This window comes from Psammomys obesus, unplaced genomic scaffold, assembly GCF_907164565.1.
Source record: "Psammomys obesus unplaced genomic scaffold, mPsaObe1.curated_primary_1811, whole genome shotgun sequence".
In the NCBI taxonomy this organism is placed as follows: domain Eukaryota; kingdom Metazoa; phylum Chordata; class Mammalia; order Rodentia; family Muridae; genus Psammomys; species Psammomys obesus.
In genome coordinates, this window is record NW_026585504.1 from 11540268 (window position 1) to 11562625 (window position 22358).

The window sequence follows — 22358 nt, forward strand, 5'->3', positions numbered from 1 at the left end:
CTCATTTTTTTTTTTTTCTGAAAAGTCCTTACAGTCTACCAAATATGATGATACAATTGCTGAGCTAAGGTGTCTGGGCAATTTGTGGTTAGAAGCCCTACTCAAGAATACTTATGAAAGTGTGTAGGCTATCAACTTTAGGGACCTTAGCAAATACTGTGTGGTGCCCTGATCTTTCAGCGATGAGACTCAGGCCAGCTACCTCTCAAAAGGGGACACTAAGGACTCAGAAGTCTCATCCTCCAGGGAGTCCACAGAAGTAATTTTGCCTCTCGTGTTTCCTACGCAGAACACCCTCGACCATGGGTGTAAGGCTGGGAAGTACCTAAAAGGTTTATCCCCTCTTCTGTCTGTCTGAATTTGTTGTTTTCTCTAGCAAATCTTCCCAGGTCAACCCCAATGGAACACCTGTGTAGTGAGGAATATGCCTATCTCCGTGGCCTTAGCAATGGGTGTCGAATACGTAAGTACATAGTCATCTAAATTCAGCTTCACGTGAGTGCTTTTCTAATATCTGAACACTCGTATTTGCTTCAACAGCTCTTAGATTTGCCTTGGTCATTGGGCTCTTGCCTTGCCTGGGCCCTTTTGTGAAGCTATTTCTGCTATGCTGTCCAGTTGATTGTATGATGCTATGCCTAGCTCTGTCAGCTCTCAGGAGAACAACCCTAGCCATAACTATTTTAGGACCAGGTATTTAACTTGGACAGCATTGACCCCCTTTTCTTTCTTTCTTTCTTTCTTTCTTTCTTTCTTTCTTTCTTTCTTTCTTTCTTTCTTCCTTTCTTTCTTTTTGAGACAGGGTTTTTCTGTGTAGCCTTGGCTGTCCTGGACTCACTTTGTAGATCAGGCTGGTTCTCAAACTCACAGATATCCACCTGCTTCTGCCTCCCTGAGTGCTGGGATTATAGGCATGTGCCAACGTGACAGCTGTCCATTGACACTTTGGGTTTTTCAATAGAAACATTAAAGTGCTGACTCTACTAATTCACTATATTTTCAAACCCTTTCTCCAGCCTCATTTATACGCATTGCTTTGACCACTTGTCCCCTCCCAAACACACATTCCAGAAAGTGGCAGATGGAAAGAGAAAAGTAACCCTGCGATTAACCTCTGAGTCTAACTAGATGTCTTAAGAGCGAGTTTGTGTGATCCTTTTTGTTCACCCATGACGCTAGTGACTTAGATAAATGTACTAACATTGGTGCTCACTTCGGCAGCACATATACTAAAATTGGAACGATACAGAGAAGATTAGCATGGCCCCTGCGCAAGGATGACTCGCAAATTCGTGAAGCGTTCCATATTTTTAAACAATATCTACATAGTAACCCAGCTCTACAGAAGTTACTAGAAGGGAAACTCCAAACCAAAGAAAACAACTACATCGAAGGAAACAGAGGAAATAGATAACTACACAACAAAAAAAACAAAAGAAGACAAGCAATGAAACTCTGTGACACCACCAACACCGCATCTAAAGTAAGTAACAATTGTTGGTCACTAGTTTCTATCAACATCAACGGACTCAATTCCTCAATTAAAATACACAGACTAACAGAATGGTTGCGGAAACAGGATCCAACATTCTGTTGCATCCAAGAAACACACCTATGCAACAAAGATAAACACTACCTCAGAGTAAAGGGCTGGAAAAATGTCTTTCAAGCAAATGGTTCCAGAAAACAAGCGGGAGTAGCCATCCTAATATCTAATAAAATAGACTTTCAACCCAAGTTAATCAAAAAAGATAAGGACGGCCACTATATTCTCATCAAAGGAAAAATCCACCAAGAGGACATCACAGTTTTGAATATCTATGCCCCAAATACAAGAGCACCTACATTTGTAAATGAAACAATATTAAAGCTTAAATCACACATTGATCCTAAAACCCTAATAGTGGGAGACTTCAACACTCCACTCTCACCAAGGGACAGATCAACTAGACAGAAAACAAATAGGGAAATAAAAACACTTACAGAGACCCTAAATCAAATGGACCTAATAGACGTCTACAGATCTTTTCATCCAAACTCAAAAGAGTATACCTTCTTTTCAGCACCGCATGGAACCTTCTCCAAAATAGATTATATAGTTGGTCATAAAACAAGCCTCAACAGATACAAAAAGATTGAAATAATCCCTTGTATTCTATCTGACCACCATGGACTTAAGCTGGACCTCAACAACAACAGAAATAACAAACAGCCTACACGCACATGGAAACTGAACAACTTGTTACTCAACGACAGCTGGGTTAAGGAAGAAATAAAGAAAGAAATTAAAGACTTCCTAGAATTCAATGAAAATGAAGGCACAACATACCCAAATTTATGGGACACATTGAAAGCAGTGCTCAGGGGAAAATTTATAGCACTAAGTGCCTGCAAGAAATTCGTAACATCACATACAAACAACTTAATGGCCCAACTGAAAACCCTAGAAAAAAAAGAAGCAGATACACCCAAGAGGAGCAGAAGGCTGGAAATAATCAAACTCAGGGCTGAAATCAATCAATTAGAAACAAATAAAACTATTCAAAGAATCAATGAAACAAAAAGCTGGTTCTTTGAGAAAATCAACAAGATAGACAAACCCTTAGCCAAACTAACTAAAAAGCAGAGAGAATCTTTCCAAATCAACAAAATCAGAGATGAAAAGAATGACATAACCACAGACACAGAGGAAATTCAAACAATCATTAGGTCATACTACAAAAGCCTATATGCCACAAAATTTGAAAATATAAATGAAATGGACAATTTTCTTGATAGATTCCATCTTCCAACATTAAGTCAAGATCAGGTAGAAAGACTGAACAGCCCTATAACCCCCAAGGAAATTGAAGCAGTCATTCACAGTCTCCCCTCCAAAAAAAAGCCCTGGGCCAGATGGTTTCAGCGCGGAACTCTACCAGACCTTCAAAGAAGTGCTCACACCAATTCTCCTCAAACTATTCCACAAAATAGAAACAGAAGGTACATTACCAAACTCATTCTATGAAGCAACAGTCACCCTGATACCTAAACCACACAAAGACCCAACAAAAAAGAGAACTTCAGACCTATCTCTCTTATGAAAATTGATGCAAAAATACTCAATAAAATACTTGCAAACTGAATCCAAGAACACATCAAAGATATCATCCACCACGACCAAGTAGGCTTCATCCCAGGCATGCAAGGGTGGTTCAACATACGGAAATCCATCAATGTAATCCACCACATAAACAAACTGAAGGAGAAAAACCACATGATCATCTCCTTAGATGCTGAAAAAGCATTTGACAAAGTCCAACACCCATTCATGTTTAAAGTCTTGGAGAGATCAGGAATACAAGGCACATATCTAAACATAGTAAAGGCAATATACAGCAAGCCTATAGCCAACATCAAACTCAATGGAGAGAAACTTAAATCAATCCCACTGAAATAAGGGACAAGACAAGGCTGCCCACTCTCTCCCTACCTCTTCAACATAGTACTTGAAGTCCTAGCCAGAGTAATAAGACAACTAAAGGAGATCAAGGGGATACAAATCGGAAAGGAAGAGGTCAAATTGTCACTATTCGCAGATGATATGATAGTATATATGAGCGACCCTGAAAATTCAAACAGAGAACTCCTCCAGCTGATAAACACCTTCAGCAAAGTGGCAGGATACAAAATCAACTCAAAAAAATCAGAAGCCCTCCTGTATACCAAAGACAAAAGGGCCGAGAAAGAAATTAGGGAAACAACACCCTTCACAATAGCCACTAATAACATAAAGTACCTTGGGGTAACACTAACACAGTGAAAGACCTGTTTGAGAAAAACTTCAAGTCTCTGAAGAAAGAAATTGAAGAAGATCTCAGAAGATGGAAAGATCTTCCATGCTCATGGATTGGTAGGATTAACATTGTGAAAATGGCCATCCTGCTAAAAGCAATCTACAGATTCAATGCAATTCCCATCAAAATACCAACTCAATTCTTTACAGACCTTGAAAAAAAGATTCTCAGCTTCATATGGAGAAACAAAAAACCCAGAATCTCCAAAACAATACTGTACAACAACAGATCATCTGGAGGTATCTCCATCCCCAATCTCAAGCTGTACTACAGAGCAATAGTAATAAAAACTGCATGGTATTGGCATAAAAACAGAAAGGAGGATCAATGGAACAGCATAGAAGACCCAGAAATAAACTCACACACCTATGAATACTCGATTTTTGACAAAGAAGCCAAAACCATTCAATGGAAAAAAGACAGCATCTTCAACAAATGGTGCTGGTCCAATTGGATGTCCACATGCAGAAAAATGAAAATAGATCTATATTTATCACCCCGTATAAAACTAAAGTCCAAGTGGATCAAAGACCTCAAGATAAAACCAGATACTCTAAATCTGTTAGAAGAAAAAGTGGGGAACAGCCTAGAACTCATTGGCACAGGAGACAACTTCCTGAACAGAACACCAACAGCACAGGCTCTAAGAGCAACAATCAATAAATGGGACCTCATGAAACTGAAAAGCTTCTGTAAAGCAAAGGACACTGTCATCAAAACAAAACGCCTGCCTACAGATTGGGAAAGAATCTTCACTAACCCTTTTTCTGACAGAGGACTAATATCGAGTATATACAAAGAACTAAATAAGCTGAAAAGCAGCAAATCAAGTAATCCAATTAAAAAATTGGGAACAGAGCTAAACAGAGAATTCTCAACAGAGGAATATCGAATGGCAGAGAAACACTTAAAGAAATTCTCATCCTCATTAGCCATCAGGGAAATGCAAATCAAAACGACCCTGAGATTTCACCTTACACCCATCAGAATGGCCAAGATGAAAAACTCAAGGGACAACACATGCTGGAGAGGTTGTGGAGAAAGGGGAACCCTCCTCCACTGCTGGTGGGAATGTAAACTGATACAACCACTCTGGAAATCTATCTGGCGCTTTCTAAGACAATTAGGAATAGTGCTTCCTCAAGACCCAGCTATACCACTGCTAGGTATATACCCAAAGTTTGCTCAAGTACACAAAAGGAATATTTGCTCAACCATGTTTATAGCAGCATTATTTGTAATAGCCAGAACCTGGAAACAACCCAGATGTCCATCAACAGAGGAATGGGTACAGAAATTGTGGTATTTTTACACAATGGAATACTACTCAGCAATCAAAAAGGAGGAAATCATGAAATTTGCAGGCAAATGGTGGGATCTAGAAAAGATCATCCTGAGTGAAATATCCCAGAAGGAGAAAGACAAACACGGTATATACTCACTTATATAGACCTATAAGATATGATAAACATAATGAAATCTATACACCTAAAAAAGATAATCAAGAGAGCGGACATGGGGTAAGATTATCAATCCTCGTTTAGAAAGACAGATGGGATGCGCATTGAACATATGACAGGAGTCTACTGAGCACATTTGAAAGACTCTAACTAGCAGTGTTTTCAAAGCAGACTCATGACCAAACCTTTGGCAGAGTACAGGGAATCATAAGAAAGAAGGGGAGTTAGTCTGATGAGGAAAGGATAGGAGCTCCACAAGGATCAAATATATCTGGGCACAGGGTCTTTTCTGAGATTGACATGCAATCAAGGACCATGTATGAATGTAACCTAGAACCTCTGCTCAGATGTAGCCTGTGGTAGCTCAGTAACCAATTGGTTTCCCATAGTGAGGGGAACAAGGACTATTTCTAACAGGAACTCAATGACTGGCTCTTTGGCCTCCCCACCCCCCAAGGGAGGAGCAGTCCTGTTAGGCCACAGAGGAGGACTTTGCAGCCAGTCCTGAAGATACCTGATAAAACAGGATCAGATGAATGGGGAGGAGGTCCCCCCTATCAGTGGACTTGGCAAGGGGCACGGTGGAGATGAGGGAGGGAGGGAGGGCCTGGGAGGGAATGAGGGATCGGGACACGGCTGGGATACAGAGTTAATAAAATGTAACTGATAAGAAAAAAATAAAATTCAAAAACAAAAACAAAAACAAAAACAAAAACAAAAAATATATATACTAACATTGAATATGTCCTAAAATGTGTGTGTCTGTGTGTATGCATGTGTCACACCTTTTTAAGATGTCTTTTCTTGCAGAATTTCATGCTGTGTAGTATGTTTTTTCCCCTTTTTACAGTATTTGAAGTTGGTCTAAGCATGACTAGATGCCTGATACTTCCTGACTAAGACTGAGATTACCACTGAAGGTATTGCAAAAATTTTCAGAAGCTTTGAACATAATTAAGTGACCCTTCTAAAATATCTGAATGCTTAATCCATTTTCTTTTTTTGAATTCAATTGCTTATATAATTCTGCTTGAGAACTATTGCAAATAATTTTATAGCATGAGTCCTAGTAAGAGCACAGTAGAATATAAATAATTGACTAAATGACTTAAAGTCTTCTTAATCACATATTTTACCACCCTGCGGGATCTACTTTCCATTTGTATCATAGTTAAGAGTCACTGTCCACTATATTTTTATTTTTCATCTGTTCTGCAAACCTAGACCCTTTACCCTCCAGTGGAACCTCTTCAATAGTTCAGTTTATCCCTAGGATACCACAAAAGCTCCTAATAGAGCCGAGTCTTTTCTGGTCTTGAGATCTCCCAGGGATACTGAGTGGAGTCTATCCGAGGTGCAGAGCCATTGTGGGGACATGAAACATCTTACTGAGGTTAGTTTTCCCACCAGGTTGTATTAGATACCTGTTGTAGGTAGCCCAGAGCCTCTGAGTGGCACCTGTCTTCAGATTCTTTGAGGGTCCTTCCACAACTCTAGACACAAAGTCCTACCTCTCCTCTCTGGTGACATGGCTGGCTTTGTGGCTTCCATGTTGCCCTCCTAGAATGTAAAGGAGGCATTTCCAGGTGGAGCAAACTTTGAGAAGTGTGGTGGAAACCATTGGGTAAATCCCCTCCCATCTCCTGTTCACCCCTTCAGTGGGCTGTTCAGCAACATATCCATCCCTAAATGATCTTTAAAATGCTCCCTGTTCACCTAGGCAACCAGCTAGGATGCTTCAATGCCCTGACTCAGCAATGCCGCTCCTGTGTGCAGCCTCTTCTGACCTGTCCCTTCGCCTTTGCTCTCCCTCATGCTCCGCTGGGCTTACACCACTCAGTAATTTGTTAGCAAGAGGGCAATTGCCTCAGATTCTGATTCCTAGAAATTCAGACAATTTCCACGAAGGTTATACAAAACATCAGTCTCAAGAGTACCGAATGCTTACAGAGGCCTCTTAGAGGTGCATAAGCTAGACCCAGGAAGTGAAAAGCCACTCCCCTCCACACTTAGGAAGCCCTCAGTGGAGCTTTAAAGGCTGAGGCATGTGTTTCTCAGCACCACATTTGCCCTTGAATGTCAGAGCACACTTTCTTCTCTTCTCTGGAGAAGGTGTCTCTACAGTCTACCAGTAACGCTCTTTGCTCAGTTTTTATTGCTCGATTTCATGTCTCTGATATGTGGCATTGGGTCTAGACTGTAGAAGTCATACGGTGAGTGTTTTTAAAAGTCAGTTCGTGAGTGAATAAGTGAATGAATAGCGTGCCTTTCGCTTTTTTTGACCCAAATTAATAGATATTGAATAATTAAAAGTGATAATGGTTGTGATAAACCTGCCAAGCCATGCAAATTTTTAAAGAGAATTTCCATTCTAAGATGTCTTACAATTTGCTAAATATTTAACTTTCAATTATTATTGTATAACTGCCAACACAGAAAGCTTAGACAAGCAATGCTCATTTATTCATTTAGCAAATTACTATTAAGCTCCAGGAATGTGACTGCAATTGTAGAGCCCTAGCAGGAAACATTGCAGCGAACTGAACGGCCAAACCTGCGTGCATTGAGGGAATCACATCCAATGCCCTGTGTCTGTATTTCAGTGCTAACTGTACCCCAGTCTTTAGAACAAATGATTATGTATTATAGTAGCTAATCTTTATTGTCTACTTGATGAGATCTCGAATCACGTGGGAGACGAGCCTCTGGGCAGGCCTGAGGGGGGTTGTCTTAATTAGGTTAACTGAGGTGGGATGCTTGCCCACTGTGGTCAGCACTGTGCCCTCCACTGGGATTCTGGAGCTGAGTACAAATATTCATTGCTCTCTGCTTCTGGGCTGCGGATCCAATGCGGCCAGCTGTTTCACACTTCAGGCACTGTGACTGCCCTGCCATGATGGATCGTAACCTCTTAACTGTGAATAACCCCTCCCCCCCAATTGCTTTTGTGAAGATATCTTACCACAACGACAGGACAAGTAACTAGGACCATTATCTTAAATAAACACGTGTCTATAAAGCTTCCATAGTTTTAAAGATAGGGCCATGTATGTAGTCTGTATTCAATACATGTTAGTAGTAATTACCACCATTACTGGTTTTTAAATCATTGCTATCATTTTAAAATTATTGCTATCCACAGCAAAGCAGGCTGGGGAATCCTACCAGAAAAAACATCATCCACATGAGGATAAGGCAAGCATGACCACATAACCACCCTTCTGGTGCAGGTGGTGTTCGCTGTGGCCTCAGGAGGGTTCAGCATCTTTCAGGAAGAGAAGAATGAGGTCATGTTGCTTTCCTTCCCCCCCCCCCCCCCCCAAACTGCTTAGGTCGAGGACCTTTCAGCCGGCCATGCTTCTGTTGACTGTAAGGAAAGATAAAGACCAAACTCCACCTCTCTACAGGGGTCTGCCTCCTTGATGCCTATCCTCAGTAGCTCTTGGAGCTTTCTATTATGAGGTATCTAACTTTGGAAGGACAATAATTACATGTTAATAGAAAGAAATAACATTAGTTACAGACTGCAAGGTCAGAACTAGGTAGAAAAAAATATATTTCCTTTGTACAGCTGACAATTCGCTCATCCCTGGCCTCACCACCTGAACTCCCATGGAAGAATGATTGTTAATGTGTCTGTTCAGCTACATAACTAAACAGCTATTTTGTGTATATGATGTGAGATGTCCTTTCTATAAAAATAATTATATTATACAGTAATTAATATACGATATATTTAATATAAAATATAATAATATATTAACTAATATATAACAAGTAAATGTACAGAGCTTATTCTTTCTCTAAAGAATATCTGCAAGATATAGAACTAAACTTTGATTTGCATCACGTAAAATAGTCCGTTCAAAATACAGTGCCGTGTTTTCCAAATGCAGCTGTTATAACAAATACATATTTAACGATTGTGAGATTTTTATGGACTGTTATTTCTTCCTGTCTCCATAGCCTTAAAATCACCACTTCTAGATATCAGTCTTGGGATAAAAATATGGACACAGACTAATCACCTTTCTTTTTCTTTTATTTTTATAGTGTTCTCAAGTTTTATTATCAATAGATGATGTCTATACTAAATGAAAAAGAGGAAAAAGTGTCTTGTAATGGTCACAGAATTTCAAGGGACAGAAAATTTACAAATCACTGTTTATCTTACATTACAGTTCTTGATAAAATTTTACTTTTCTTTATGGCCCGTTCTTTGCTTTTCCAGGACTGCCATGGATATTAAATCAGAGCATGCTCACTGTAGTCAGGATCAGTGAGATTAGGCTGTGCCATGCCCTAAGTTATTTCTATAGTGTGTAAAACTTTTTAAAGGCTACACTTTGCCTCAGAGATTCCATTTTTCAAGTAGCATTTGACCCTACACTGAGGACAGAAAATGACTCCCTTCCTGTGCAGGACACATGAACAGTGCCTCCTGTCCCACAGCTCACAAGAGGCACAGACTGATAAGCTTATTCCTAAGGATATAAAGAAAATTTGGACCATGTGGGTACATGGATATATTATAATCATACCAAGAAAGCAGGCCAGCAAGCTTGCCAATCAAGGAATGGGTACAATACCTTCACCTGGATCCCATTTATAAGGACATCTCACAATGCCATGGCAAAGACCCCACTTCTGACTTTTGTCTCCCAGGAAGGCCTCTTTGGAACTCCTTGAGCTTCTGAACGTTACTATTGCTAGGTAAGTCTGAAGTGAAATAACTTATGTTTGCCTTGATTGGCTCCTACAGGAAATTGGAACTATCTGGAAAACTGCAGCACCAAGTCTGACAAAGTTTACTAATTTACTGTTATTCAGTGAATTCTAACTTTATGGAAAGATACATATGGGTCTACTGTGTTTCTGCCAGTGTGATCATAACAAGGAAGTCAACAACATTCGTTGACTACATCTTCCCAGAGGAAAACCTACATCCCCCCTCACAGATTGTGCCTCTGCACTGTGAAGGGCCATCTTTTTAATCAGCTGTTTCATGTGGCTCAGGTCATATGATGTCACATCAAAAAGTGTTCAGTTTAGCTAAGACATTCAGCAGGACCACATTATTTTTTTAGACATATAGTCTGATTACTGCCCTACTGTGTGCTAGGGCAAAGCCATCCTGGTAAAGAACCATCCTGGGCTTGCTGATACTCAGGATGGGTAAACTGGAGCTTGGAACCCTGGTCACTGAGATGTTTAATCTTGTCGAGTGAGGTTGTATCTCAGACTGTTGAGTGTGCAGAAAGAACAACTGATATGAAAGTGGTCCCATGGATTCAGGCTGTCTTTCGTGGCATATTAAGTGGTTGAGAATGGACAGACAGCCAGAGTTGTGCTTTAGGGCTGTGCATGTGTTCTATCCATCATTCTGTCCTCAGTGACATACAATAGGATAAATGCGATACTCCTGAAACCGGGCTTTTAAGGACAGCTGGGTATTGTTTCAAACGAGCAGTACTAAGAGCTTCTCTTTGAGAAGAATTACTTTTATTTCTGATTACATTTGAGAGAACTTATCATCAATGACACCCATTCTCATGCCCTTCCCATCGGATGGAGAAACACTAACACAATTTATGGTAATAAACGGCTTTTCGTGTAGTAATGCTTACAATTAACTTTTAGCTCATTTCCCTTGGGTCCTATTACCCTATAGTAGGGATTACTATTGGAAGCTAGTGAGGTTAAAGTTATACAGACCTGTATAGCCCCTGTTGGTCTGAAGTGGACACCCACTTACCCATTGATTTACTCAATTAATTCCTTTTCTTGTTTTATTTTAAATACTCACTCAGGAGGTCTACCCTCTTAATACACTTAAAAAAGGTTTTCACTATTTTCATTTTATGGGCATGAGGATTTTGCCGGCATTTATGTCTGTCCACCACTTGTGAGTCTGATGCCCATGGGTTCCAGAAGAGCTTGTTGAACCCCCTGGAACCGGAGTTGCAAATGGGTGTTAGATGCCATGAGAATGCTGTAAGTTAAACCTGGGTATTCCGCAAGAGCAGCCACTTAACTGATGAGCCACTTCAACAGCCTCTAAATAAATACCTTCAAAATACCTTTATTTTAGGTTCACATATAATATATTTTGGTTGAATACATCTCTTCATTCTGATTCCTTCCCTAACTCTCCCAACACTTGCCTTCACAATTTTATGTTTTCCTTCCCTCCCTCTCTCCTTCTCTCTCATTCATGAATTTTACTACTCACTGCGTCCATTTAGTGCCCCCTGTACGTACGTGGGTGTAAACCCATCTACTGGAGCAGAGAGCTTTATGAGGCCTGCTGCCTCTCTGAAGAAAACTGACTCTTCCTCTCTCAGCAGCCATCAGTTGCCCATAGTTTCCCAGCCAGCAGTGGGCCTTCAGGAGCCCCTCCCCTTCTCATGCTGGGGTTTTGGCTGGCCTGATCTTGTACAGGGCTTGTGCATGCGTGCAACTATATTGTCATGTCTTGTCACTGCACATACATACTTTCCCTGGCTCGTACAATCTTTCTGCCCCTTCTTCTGTGAGGATCCCTGACCTCGCATCCAAGAACTGGCGAATTTATATTTTCCTTTTAGCATTTAAGAGAAAAAAAAAGGTTTTCCAAAACTCTTCCTTCTTGCGTGAATCAAACTCTGTAGCCATTGATAACAGCTCTTCAATCACCTCCTCCCCAGCAACAGACATCCTAGTTTCTGCTTCTATGAATCTGATTTCTTTGTTCTTTCAAAACCAGAACCTTGCATACAGTATTAAAGCAAACTGCCATGCAAATTTCCAAGCTCAGTTTAGCTACTTTAGATATCATGTGGAAGTGGGATCATGTCATTCATTCTTCTTTCATTTAGCTCAAGGTTTATCCTCAGAGCTGCTCTCCATTATAGGATATGACAGGATGCCTTTTCCTATGGCAGAATAATATTCCACTGTATGTGCATACGCCCTCTTCCATATACCTGTGATATTTAAGGCGCTTCCATCTCTTGGCTGTTGGGATTCAAGATACTATAAACATGGAGATCAAGTATGTTTCCGGCATATTGACTTCAGTTCGTTGAGTTGAAGGTCCAATAGCTGTGTTGCTCAGCTGCATGCTAATCCTGATTTCTGAGTCACCTTTACTATTTCCCACAGCAGTGGCTCTGTTTGACATTCCCAAGAGTAAAGGAGAGCTGCAGTTTGCCCAAGACATAAAAACCTTTTCCATTTGCTGTTGTGATGATGGCTCTCCTCACAGGGGTGAGAAGAAGCCTCTGTGTACTTTACTTAACATTTCTCTGAGGATTAGAGGTGTCAATCACCTTTCATTTCTATGTGCTCTTTGAAGAAATATCTATTCAAGTCCTTTGGCCCTTTCTTAATCAGATGGCTTCTCCTTTTACTTTTCAGTTATATGAGTTTCTAGCACACTTTAAAATATTAATGCCCCTGTGCGTATATTCAGTTTCTGTTATACCTTGTGCTGTTTACATGGAGTCTTTTGGGCAAACCTTTACCTTGTCAATAAATATCAGACTCTCGATGTGGTCAGGTCTCTACATGTACGGCATTAGTCTCATTTCTTTGAGGGCAATGGTATTTTAAGTACACGTATATTATCAGGAAAAGCCAGACATTAGCCATAAAGTAGTCATGTTTTTATTGATCAAATTGCTACACATTCTTTGGTTCTGAGTAAGGATTGCATATGAAGCAACACCAGACATGGGATCTAGTGATCAGAGTGTTGCCAGGTTAAAGCATGAGGCATAGCTTCTGACATGATTTAAGAGTGTTGATTTGTTTAGGGAAAGAAGACGGTCCCTGTAATGACACGTGGGCAGCATAGATGCCTCTTTACATGTAGTGTGCAGAGATTAGATATACATCCAAGCTGCTTCCTGGTGTGGCCATATCATCAACATCCAGGAGCAAACGAGTGGACCATTTCATGAATTGGAAATATGTGGTGCCCCCCCGACCTTTGACCCTTGGCATGGACACACCAGGCTGGATTCTGTGCTTCTTTATGGTTCCCTTTGTCATTAAATGCCTTGGCGAGAGGAGACAAATCCAGCCAAATCTTTTAAGCCACTTGAACCCGGCCTTATCCTTTATGAAAACCAAGATAGCCACATGTACCAAAAGGCCAGGAGTGGGACAAACATAGAGGAATGTTATGGACATGCCATCTGTAATCATCCTAATTATTTTTCTTCAGCTATCTCAACATTGTGAAATTTCTCAGAGGAAAACTTATTTAAAGTTTTATCCATTAAAAAGATACATGTTATGGAGTACTTTGGACACAGACAAAGAAGTTGTGAAACTCAAACAGAGTGGCAGATGTTGCTTCTCTGCTGGGGCCAAGAATCAATAGGAGAAGAGGCCAAAGCTGCTGAGCAGCCCAAGGGGATCCTGGGAAACCAGGCCTTCTCTTCTCTTTTTCCAGGAACCATGTGAGGGACCCCCTTGAAGAAGAAAAGAAGCCAAGTCAAAGAATAATTTTTTTTTCTTCTTAGTTAGAAAGTATGAATAGAAAATACTATCGCATTTCTGGGTTTCAGGATTATCTTAATCATTATGTAATTCAGTCTCTGCATATATATACATATACATACATAAATATATATATAATAGATACACACACACACACACACACATAGAGAACAATTGGTCTCTTCACAGTCACTCAGCACTAAGTGGCAGAGCTCAGCCTCAGACCTCTGTCTTCTGTTTTATCAAGCTACTGCCTTCGTTGCCTGTCAGTCAAGTAAAAGCAAACCCCCACATAGGCAACACAGAAGGCAGTGCAAGCACTCTGTGCAACAGCAGTAACTGTCTGTCAGCTGAGTATGAATACGCAGTCTAGGACACACACATATTTTTAACATCAAATTCTCAATTTCCAGGAGTCAGGATATGCCAGTATAGGGTATGACCTTCTCATGTGACCAGACTTCACCAGAGGTACTTTTTTTTTTTGAATTTTATTTTTTTCTTATCAGTTACATTTTATTAACTCTGTATCCCAGCCATGTCCCGATCCCTTATTCCCTCCCAGTCCCTCCCTCCCTCCCTCCCTCCCTCCCTCCCTCCCTCCCTCATCTCCACCGTGCCCCTTTCCAAGTCCACTGATAGGCGGGGGGACCTCCTCCCCATTCACACCAGATGTATTTAAAAACTTATGGTAATTTCAATGCTGAGTCACATATCTTGAGTGTTTTTCATTTCCTGATACTGACTGACTTCATGAACTTGGGACCTTAATTTTACCTCTCTCTATTTCAGTTTAGTCATCTGAAATAGACAACAAAAGTATCCAGCCTTGTTAGTCACGTGTATGAATTAATAAGGTATCCACATAGCATATATTTAATAGCATATACATAAGAGCTGGAGAGATGCTAGGGGTGGGAGTGAGGAACAAAAAAAAAAAAAAAAACAACAAAACAAAACAACAACAACAAAAAAAAAGCAAAACAGAAAACTTGCTTCACAAGCTTTAGCATCTGAGTTCACATTCCAACACTTCATATTTTAAATGTAGGGCCTGGCTGGGTGTGCCTGCAATCCCAGTGCTGTGGGAGGTGGAGCGGAGAATCTACAGGGCTTGCTGGCCCATCTCAAGGGAATAAAACAGAGAGCGACGGAGCAGGATGCTGGATGTTATCATCTGGCCTTACACCTGCAGACACAGATACCTGTTTTTACACATGAATACCGCACTCACACAAACGTTGTGTTTGTGTCCAAAATAATGTGTCCAAAAGCCCGAACTCTACAAAGAATGGGCTCAGCAAATCTTAGTCATTAAAAACAGAGACGACGGCAGGTACAAGGAAGGCTCCTGAGAAAAAGGTTAAGATGAGAAGCTATTTTGCCGCTGACACTTACGACCCTTTGCTGTTGACTGCTCATTCCTTATTTGTCACATCTTTGGCTTGCAAGCCTTCATTTTCCACAGTGGAGTCTGTGAGCAACTGGACTAAGAAGAAACTTAGGGTCAACGTGAAGACCAAATGAAGCAGTGTGGACTGTTTGGCTGATACATATAATAAGAAAATATTGAAGGAAAAGAAGGAAAGGAATGGGGGGAAGCAGGAAAGAGAGGTGGAGAGAGGAAAAGAGATTGGGGGGTGGAGGAAGTAAATGGAAAGAGTAGTGGGGGGTGGAGGAAATCAATGGAAACAAGAGCTGTTTGCAGAGCACTTTTGAGTGTCAGGACCTGGCGACCTCAGCTAGGCTGGGCTGAAAGTCCTTCCCTGTGCTGCCACAGCCCCCTCCCTGGCTCCTGGCTTGATGCTGGGAAATCGTTTAATCTGGGGATGACTGTTAGTGTGGGTGTATACAGACTGTTCTCCTCTGTCCCTTGTCACTGCTCTGGATGAGATGGCCTCGAGGTCCCCTTCGGCTCTAATTTTCTATGATAAAATTATGTTCTCATGCTGGCGGTGCCTCTGCAGTAAGAAGAAAATAGCAAAACCTCAGGCTAGAGAAGGTGGCACATGCTCAGAGATTTGCAGTAGAAAATTAATGTTCACGGGGTATGCTTGTTGGGGAAGGAGACTCCCCATTTCCACACTCCTTTTTTTACAGAGACTTTTAATTTAGTAGAATTATATTGCTTTTTTTTTGCTGCTCAACAGCTGTCAAACATGGGTGGACTTTCTGAAAATTCTTTAATCATCTAATTTCTTACATTCTCTGTCTAAAAGCAACCTCATAAGAATTGCTAGCAATTTAAGCTCTCCTTTTCATTTGATTTGGCTTTCAGGACCTATATCTGGATAGCTACAGATGTCATTGTTCACAGTGAGTGAAACCCTGAGTGGTTTCAGCAGGTGCGGGCTGTAAAAGCAATCTTGTTTAGTTTTCTCTTGTAACAGTTAGGGATGCTTGGACTGGGAGAGGGAAAGATTCTAAGCCAGGGTTACACAGGAACGGATGTGACCCCTGTTTTTCCCAAGTGTGTGTCTCACACTTTCCACTTCATCACCGGGAGACAGAGCTAACTCCTACTCCTGAATCTATTTGACTAAGAGAGTAACATTGGGGAATGCCAAGTCTAAGCTATGAGGGACTTGAAGCTTGGGTCTCCTGAGGTGTTATCTTACAGTCAGCCCTAGGTCGATGCTGTGAAAAGCCCAAACCATGTGGTCTAACTGATAAGGCAAAGAAGTCATATGTCTCTACAAAGACTGTCCCATGGCCAACACCTAGTTCTGGCCCAAATAGGCTGTTTCATGGACATCCAGCTCAGCTACTTCTTCAGAAGACTGAAGGCCCAGCTATTACCTCAGAATAGCACACCCATTGAGACCAGCCACCCACAGAGCCATGAAAGGTACTGAATAGGTGTTTCCAGACAGATGTGCTATGATGGTTTACTCAGTAGCAGTAGGTAACCTAAGTATCACTCTCCCCTTGAGAGCAGGTCACCTAAAAAGCAGAGGCATTTCAGCAGCTGGGCAGATTTGAAAGTGACAGCTATTAATTTGTGTTTAACTGGAAGATCAACTTAATGGCAGAATGTCTCAAAATTTACAAATTGCAATATTTCAGCCTCCTCTGGTTCAGAAAGAATGCATCTTTTGTTGACGTTTGCAATGTTCAAATGCGGACCAATGAGTTATGAATAGGTATGTGCAGAAAGGTGTACGATTGTCCAAAAGATTGCCTGAAGTTGCAGAATTAGCCAACATATAAAAGCTTTGCACCCCACGTCATCTTCCAGAGTCGATCTGGAGGTGATGGGGAGAGCTGCAGCCTGAAGCTTGGACAATTATGGGATATTGAGGGCAGAGGTTGCATCAGAGGAAATCTAACCAGGGAAAAGGAAAACATGGTTTGTACTTAGCAGTGACTGAACTTAAGGCAGGGAACTGGTTACACAGACGGTGACATTGCTTGGGAAGTCAGATTCGATGAGAGAAAAACAGAGGTCAGAACAGCTGGTAGCCACGACCAGTGCCAACAGAAAGAGACAATGATGTCATTCCTCTCCCAAAGCCAGGCGGCCATGTGGATCTCAGGCTCCTTATTGGGCACAGCTGCCAGCCTGTGAGAGCTGCTGAGACTTTCCACTAGCCAGGGGTGCAGTAATCCAAATGGACAATGGTGTGGCCATCCTCTCTCCATCACTCTCACCCAGTAGAAGGGAGACTCCTTACTGCTGTGGAGCTGGAGTAGCAGCTGTTTTTGTCACTGTGCTGCTGTCCCATATCTCTGGGTCTTGCAAGGTCTCAGTTTTCCTTCTGCTGATTTCTCAGCAATTCCCCTTGCAGTGCAGCTCTATACTTGGTGCCTGGTTCTTTCTTTGTGGAGGAGCAGGAGAGTGCTGGGCACTTCCGTTCCACCATCCTGAATCCTCTGCTAACAATGTTTTGAACTCGGATTGAGTTTTCATAAGACTATGTCTTATATACTCTGGATTATGGGGGTTAATAGGACCCAAGAGACTTATGATGACAAGAATGATGTACCCAAAATCACCCCCAAGGTAATTATTATTATTATTATTTCTTAGGAATGAACTTGCCATCAATGGCATGCTTTCTCATTTCACTTTATGTGAGCTTAATCTGGTGGGGGAGCCGGGGCACTTGGCCCAGGATGAGTTTCCAGGGTCCATTGCTGTCTTTGTGTTGCAATGGGGGCATCTCCTAGGCTGCACAGAATGAAGAGAGATCTAGAGTTTGTTCACAGGTAACAGAAAGAGGTTCCCAAAACAAACAAACAGAAAAACAAACATGCAAAGAATTACCCCACTGAAGCATTGGCCTGAGACAGCATGGACCTAGCAGAGCGACAGTGGCTCTGAGGCCTCTTTTGGGAACAGAACATAACTGCACCCTTTCCACAGAGACCCTTTTATATACACCTGTGGGGGGTTCTGGTGGACAGAGGGGACTTCAGCAAACATCCTGCTAGCTGGAAACACAATTTTCTTTTTATTCTCTTTCTTCTAAATGACCCACTGTAAATTCCTCCTCAACATGTAGCAGCATTTTTTCCCCTGCTTTTTTTCCCCCTCCCTCTTGCTGTAAGCTCCAGAGCAGAGCTAGCATTGGTTGCCTCATAGTCTGGGCTGCTTTTCAAATGATTTTGAGGTCAGTGTTCCCAGAGCATCAAAACAAGCAAATGCTTCCTGCAGCCTCCTTCTTGCTCAGAATGGGACATCCTCTATGGAAAGCGAGCCAGGCCACCCCAGGTGTCCAGTGACAGGCCTGTAGGCAACATCCTCTGTGTGAAAGCTGCTAGACAGCCATTTGAAGGCAGGGGTTAAGCTGAAGAGGGAAAGGGGGGGAGAGGAGTGCTCTCAGCTCATGTTGATTTCTGTCAGACTTCAGCTGAGGTTTGTGAAGAGATAATTGTGTTATATTTTCTCATCCTTCACAGCCTGGTGGTTCCCATATAATTATACACACCCGAGCTTAATATTATTTCAGAAAGAGGAAAAGATACAGCAGATTTTTAGCCTCAGGGTTCTTATGATTGGGGACAGATTTTACTCTCACAAATAATTTCATTCTTTTTTCATCCCTTCCCCACCCCTCCTTAGAATAGAGTAATTGTAGGAATGTGACTCTCATGGGGAGCCAGCCGTTGGGGACATCCTCAGAGGCTAGAAGAAGAGTTGCCAGGCTAAGGGAGCATATATCATTTAGGACCCGATGACACACAAAAGTGGTCCTCCTGTGTTTTAGACGGCAGCCTGGGAAATGATGGATCTCTCTGCCTCCTACCTCTGGTACCAGAAGTTAACAGGGTTTGGCTTGTGATAAAAATCATATTTGAAAGAAAAAAAACAACTTCCCTGTCTTTCTAATAAAGCAGTCTCTAAAAAATTAGGGATAGTTCTGAATATCGTTTAATTTTTGCCATTTACATTATTAATGTGATCAGATATTATTCAGTTATATTTATTATGCTGTACTGAATTAGTCTGCTCTTTGTTGACACACTGCCTAGAGTGGAAAATAAAAACAGAACCTCAAACTAAGTGAAATTTTCATATTGCTATTGCATCATTATCCTTATTGGGCCAGAAAAAAAAAAAAACCAAACTGAAGCAATTAGGGAAATAAAACACAGTCCAAATGTTTTTATTAACATCCTTAATACATGTATTCAGGATTGCCAATAAAAATTTCAGTGCAACCTGCTGATAGAATAAATTACATGCATAATATAATTATTTCAAGTTAATTAAAATATTGTTGTGATATGCATTTCATGAGGGAGCACCCCATGCTTCTTGCTGATTTGCCTCACCTCCAGCCTCAGACTCCCTACAGGTGACTTCACTTCTGTGAAGAGCACAGGTACTACCTTCCTTCGCCTTTCTGTGGTCAGCCGGTGGAGCCTCAGACGCCTCCACCGCACGTCACTATGTCTGGTATACAGTGAGATGCCCCAGAAGCCCACTGCTCCGGGGTGATGACCAAGCACGTACAATGTTCCTGGTTATGGATTCTGGTTATGAGCTCACCCTTGGAAACCCTGCTCCCCGGCTTTCAAACCATGGCTTTCTAGCGACCACAAGCAAGTTGCTTAACCTCTCTGTACGTTGCTTCCCTTTCGTGTATGAGTGTGTCCTGCAGGGCTGCTGAAGGTTTATGGGTGATGTCACAAAGGGGTGCTCGGTGTCCTCTATGTATCCCTGTTGATACTGTTTTGAGCAGTGTTTTTCCTCATGTTGTAGTTACCTGCTAACATTACTCTCATCATGCTATTTGGCACAGGGAGAACTCTCGAGGAAAAGGAGCATTTTTGCACTCCCTCAGGTGTCCGCATAGTGGAATGTCCTTATTTCCTAGTCTACTGAAGACTGGCTACTTTTTTCCTCTGCCATACCAGTTCATTCTGGTTCCTAGCCTTTAGGTTCAGTCTGTGTGCAAGCCTAATAGAACCTTCTCTTGCACCCCTTCTGTTCTGTTTACTGGTCCCATTATCAGGTGTGGAAAATTAAAACACTTAAAACTCAGAATTGCTATTCTCTCCCGTAGCCTCCCCCCTTGCTAACCCAATCTATGGTGTTAAAGACCTGCTTACATTCTCCTGGCCCCTACTTTCCTGGTTCCTTGCCTCATCAACCCAATCTTTCCACACGTGAACTCTAAGTACGTTGCATTACCCAGTGTTCCTATTACTGCTTCATTCCCTGTGTCGCCTAATAGCTGAGGCCACGGTCACTTTCCTTTGTGGGTCCCCCAGTTATTCAGATATTGCATGCTTTCCTTCCTGGTTCTGTCTACGGCTCTTGGATTTTTCCAGTGATGCTTGTGGGTTCATGCAACCTTCTACATTTAGCAGTGGGAAAAATACTGTAATGCATTATTTTATCATTTAATTTGTGTTTATGTTTTGCACATACCTTCGGGACAAAGGCCACTTCTGACAGTTCTTTTGAGTATGTCGTGTTGCCCTTTGTGATAAGCACAGAGATAAGCAATACAGATAGTACTTCAAATATTCTTTTAACTCTCCTATCTGGCTGAAATGAATGTTTCATTTTTCAACTCAATTCAGAATCATTTTCTGGTTCTTATGCACTGTGTATAATGAGATTTGCTTTGAGTTTTCAACACTGCAGGGGAATGTTTAAATTAGAAAGACAAACCCCACTATCAATTTCTTTGAAAATGGAATAAAAACACAAAGATATTTTTCCTATATTCTATTATCAAAATATAATCTAAATTCAAAGCTATCATACCAACAATGCCATTGTTTTTTTTAAGATTGTGAATTTGGTTTAGGAAATGTATTTATCAAAAGTAATTAAATGGAAATAAAAATCTTTATATACTACTGCATAATATTTCTTGCAGCCATAAATAGGATTGGCTAATGCCCAGCATCTAACAGAATAGATGGAAAATGCAGAGAGTTGCCCCAAAGTCCCTTGAGTTGGGAATTGAATAGCAGTCCTCTGAAACTGGGGAGTGACATTAGAAGGAGGGAGCAGGCTTCACAAACACTCATGAGAGTGCACAAGGAGGCCCTGAGTTTCACTTGCTTCTTCTAGTACTTAAGCAGGAATGGAAGGAAGGTCCACACATCATCACAGTCATTCAAAACTTGCTAAGGTTTATTTCAAGGGAGCGGAAGGTTATAGGAAGAAAACAAGGGAGCCATGTTCTTTTTATGAACGAACATGCCTGTCACACCTTACTTTTTTTTCTGCTGTGCATTGGCTAGGAGTCCCAAGAGCCATCACCTCTATTTTACCATTAGGCGCAACACTCAATAGACAAGTATAGATACTCTAAAACCACGAAGCAGAACTTAATACTCTGTGTGTGTGTGCATGTGTGAATGTTTAGGCTTGTGTGTGCAAAGGTGCGTGCTGCAGAGGTCAGAGGATGAACACAAGAGTCACTTCTCTCCTTCTACCATGCAGGCTGCAGCAATCAAACTCGGCTCATCAGGCTTGGCAATAAGTACACTTATGCACTGAGCTGGCTATTTGCTGTTCCTCAAGACTTTTTTTTTTTAAGGGTAATTGATTATTTCTCAGATCTTGTGCCATATTCTCAGTCAGGGGTCTAACCCTTTGTGTGAGTAAGATCGAATGAAGACAGGACGGTGTCATGGCGTGATGGGTCCTCTGTAGGAGCTCACAGTATAACAGAGTGGTCATCTTCCAGTATTACTTATGGAAAGACAAGAAGGCATTCAAGAAAGGTTGAGCCAATTCTCTTTCCTCTGGAGGTGGCCAAAAGGGACGGGTTTCCAGCGTATTTCCTAGCCAGTGGCCATGTGTGCAAGGTCTTGGAAGCACACATATTTCTGTAGTTGAGAGAGAGCGCCCGGGAGGTGACGTATCCAAAGGAGAAGAACAGGTAAAAGCATGGGAAGTGCTCTGCAAACCGGACAAGAAGGGCGTTAGGTAAGCTGACAGACTATTGTATACCAGGAGGTCTTTCAGGAAACTGACGAAAGGCTTAGTCTCCTAAAACAATATAATCCAGGTTCCCTGCGAGAAGTGAGGCTAGTAATAGCTGGACGGCAGTGTACTGCGGGTCAGACTCTAAGGCATGATGCTGGTAACAACTGGGAACAGTTC

The 22358-nt window shown here is 41.6% G+C and overlaps 1 protein-coding gene and 1 non-coding gene across 12 annotated transcripts in view; one reads left to right on the forward strand and one right to left on the reverse strand.

The window, feature by feature from the left end:
* Positions 1 to 22358, reverse strand: part of Sema6d (semaphorin 6D) — a 563349-nt gene that overhangs the window by 92902 nt on the left and 448089 nt on the right. The gene's annotated exons all lie outside the window — the stretch shown is intronic.
* LOC129675335 (U6 spliceosomal RNA) lies at positions 1206 to 1312 on the forward strand. The gene has a single exon (XR_008719900.1). It is a non-coding gene; the product is annotated as a U6 spliceosomal RNA (small nuclear RNA).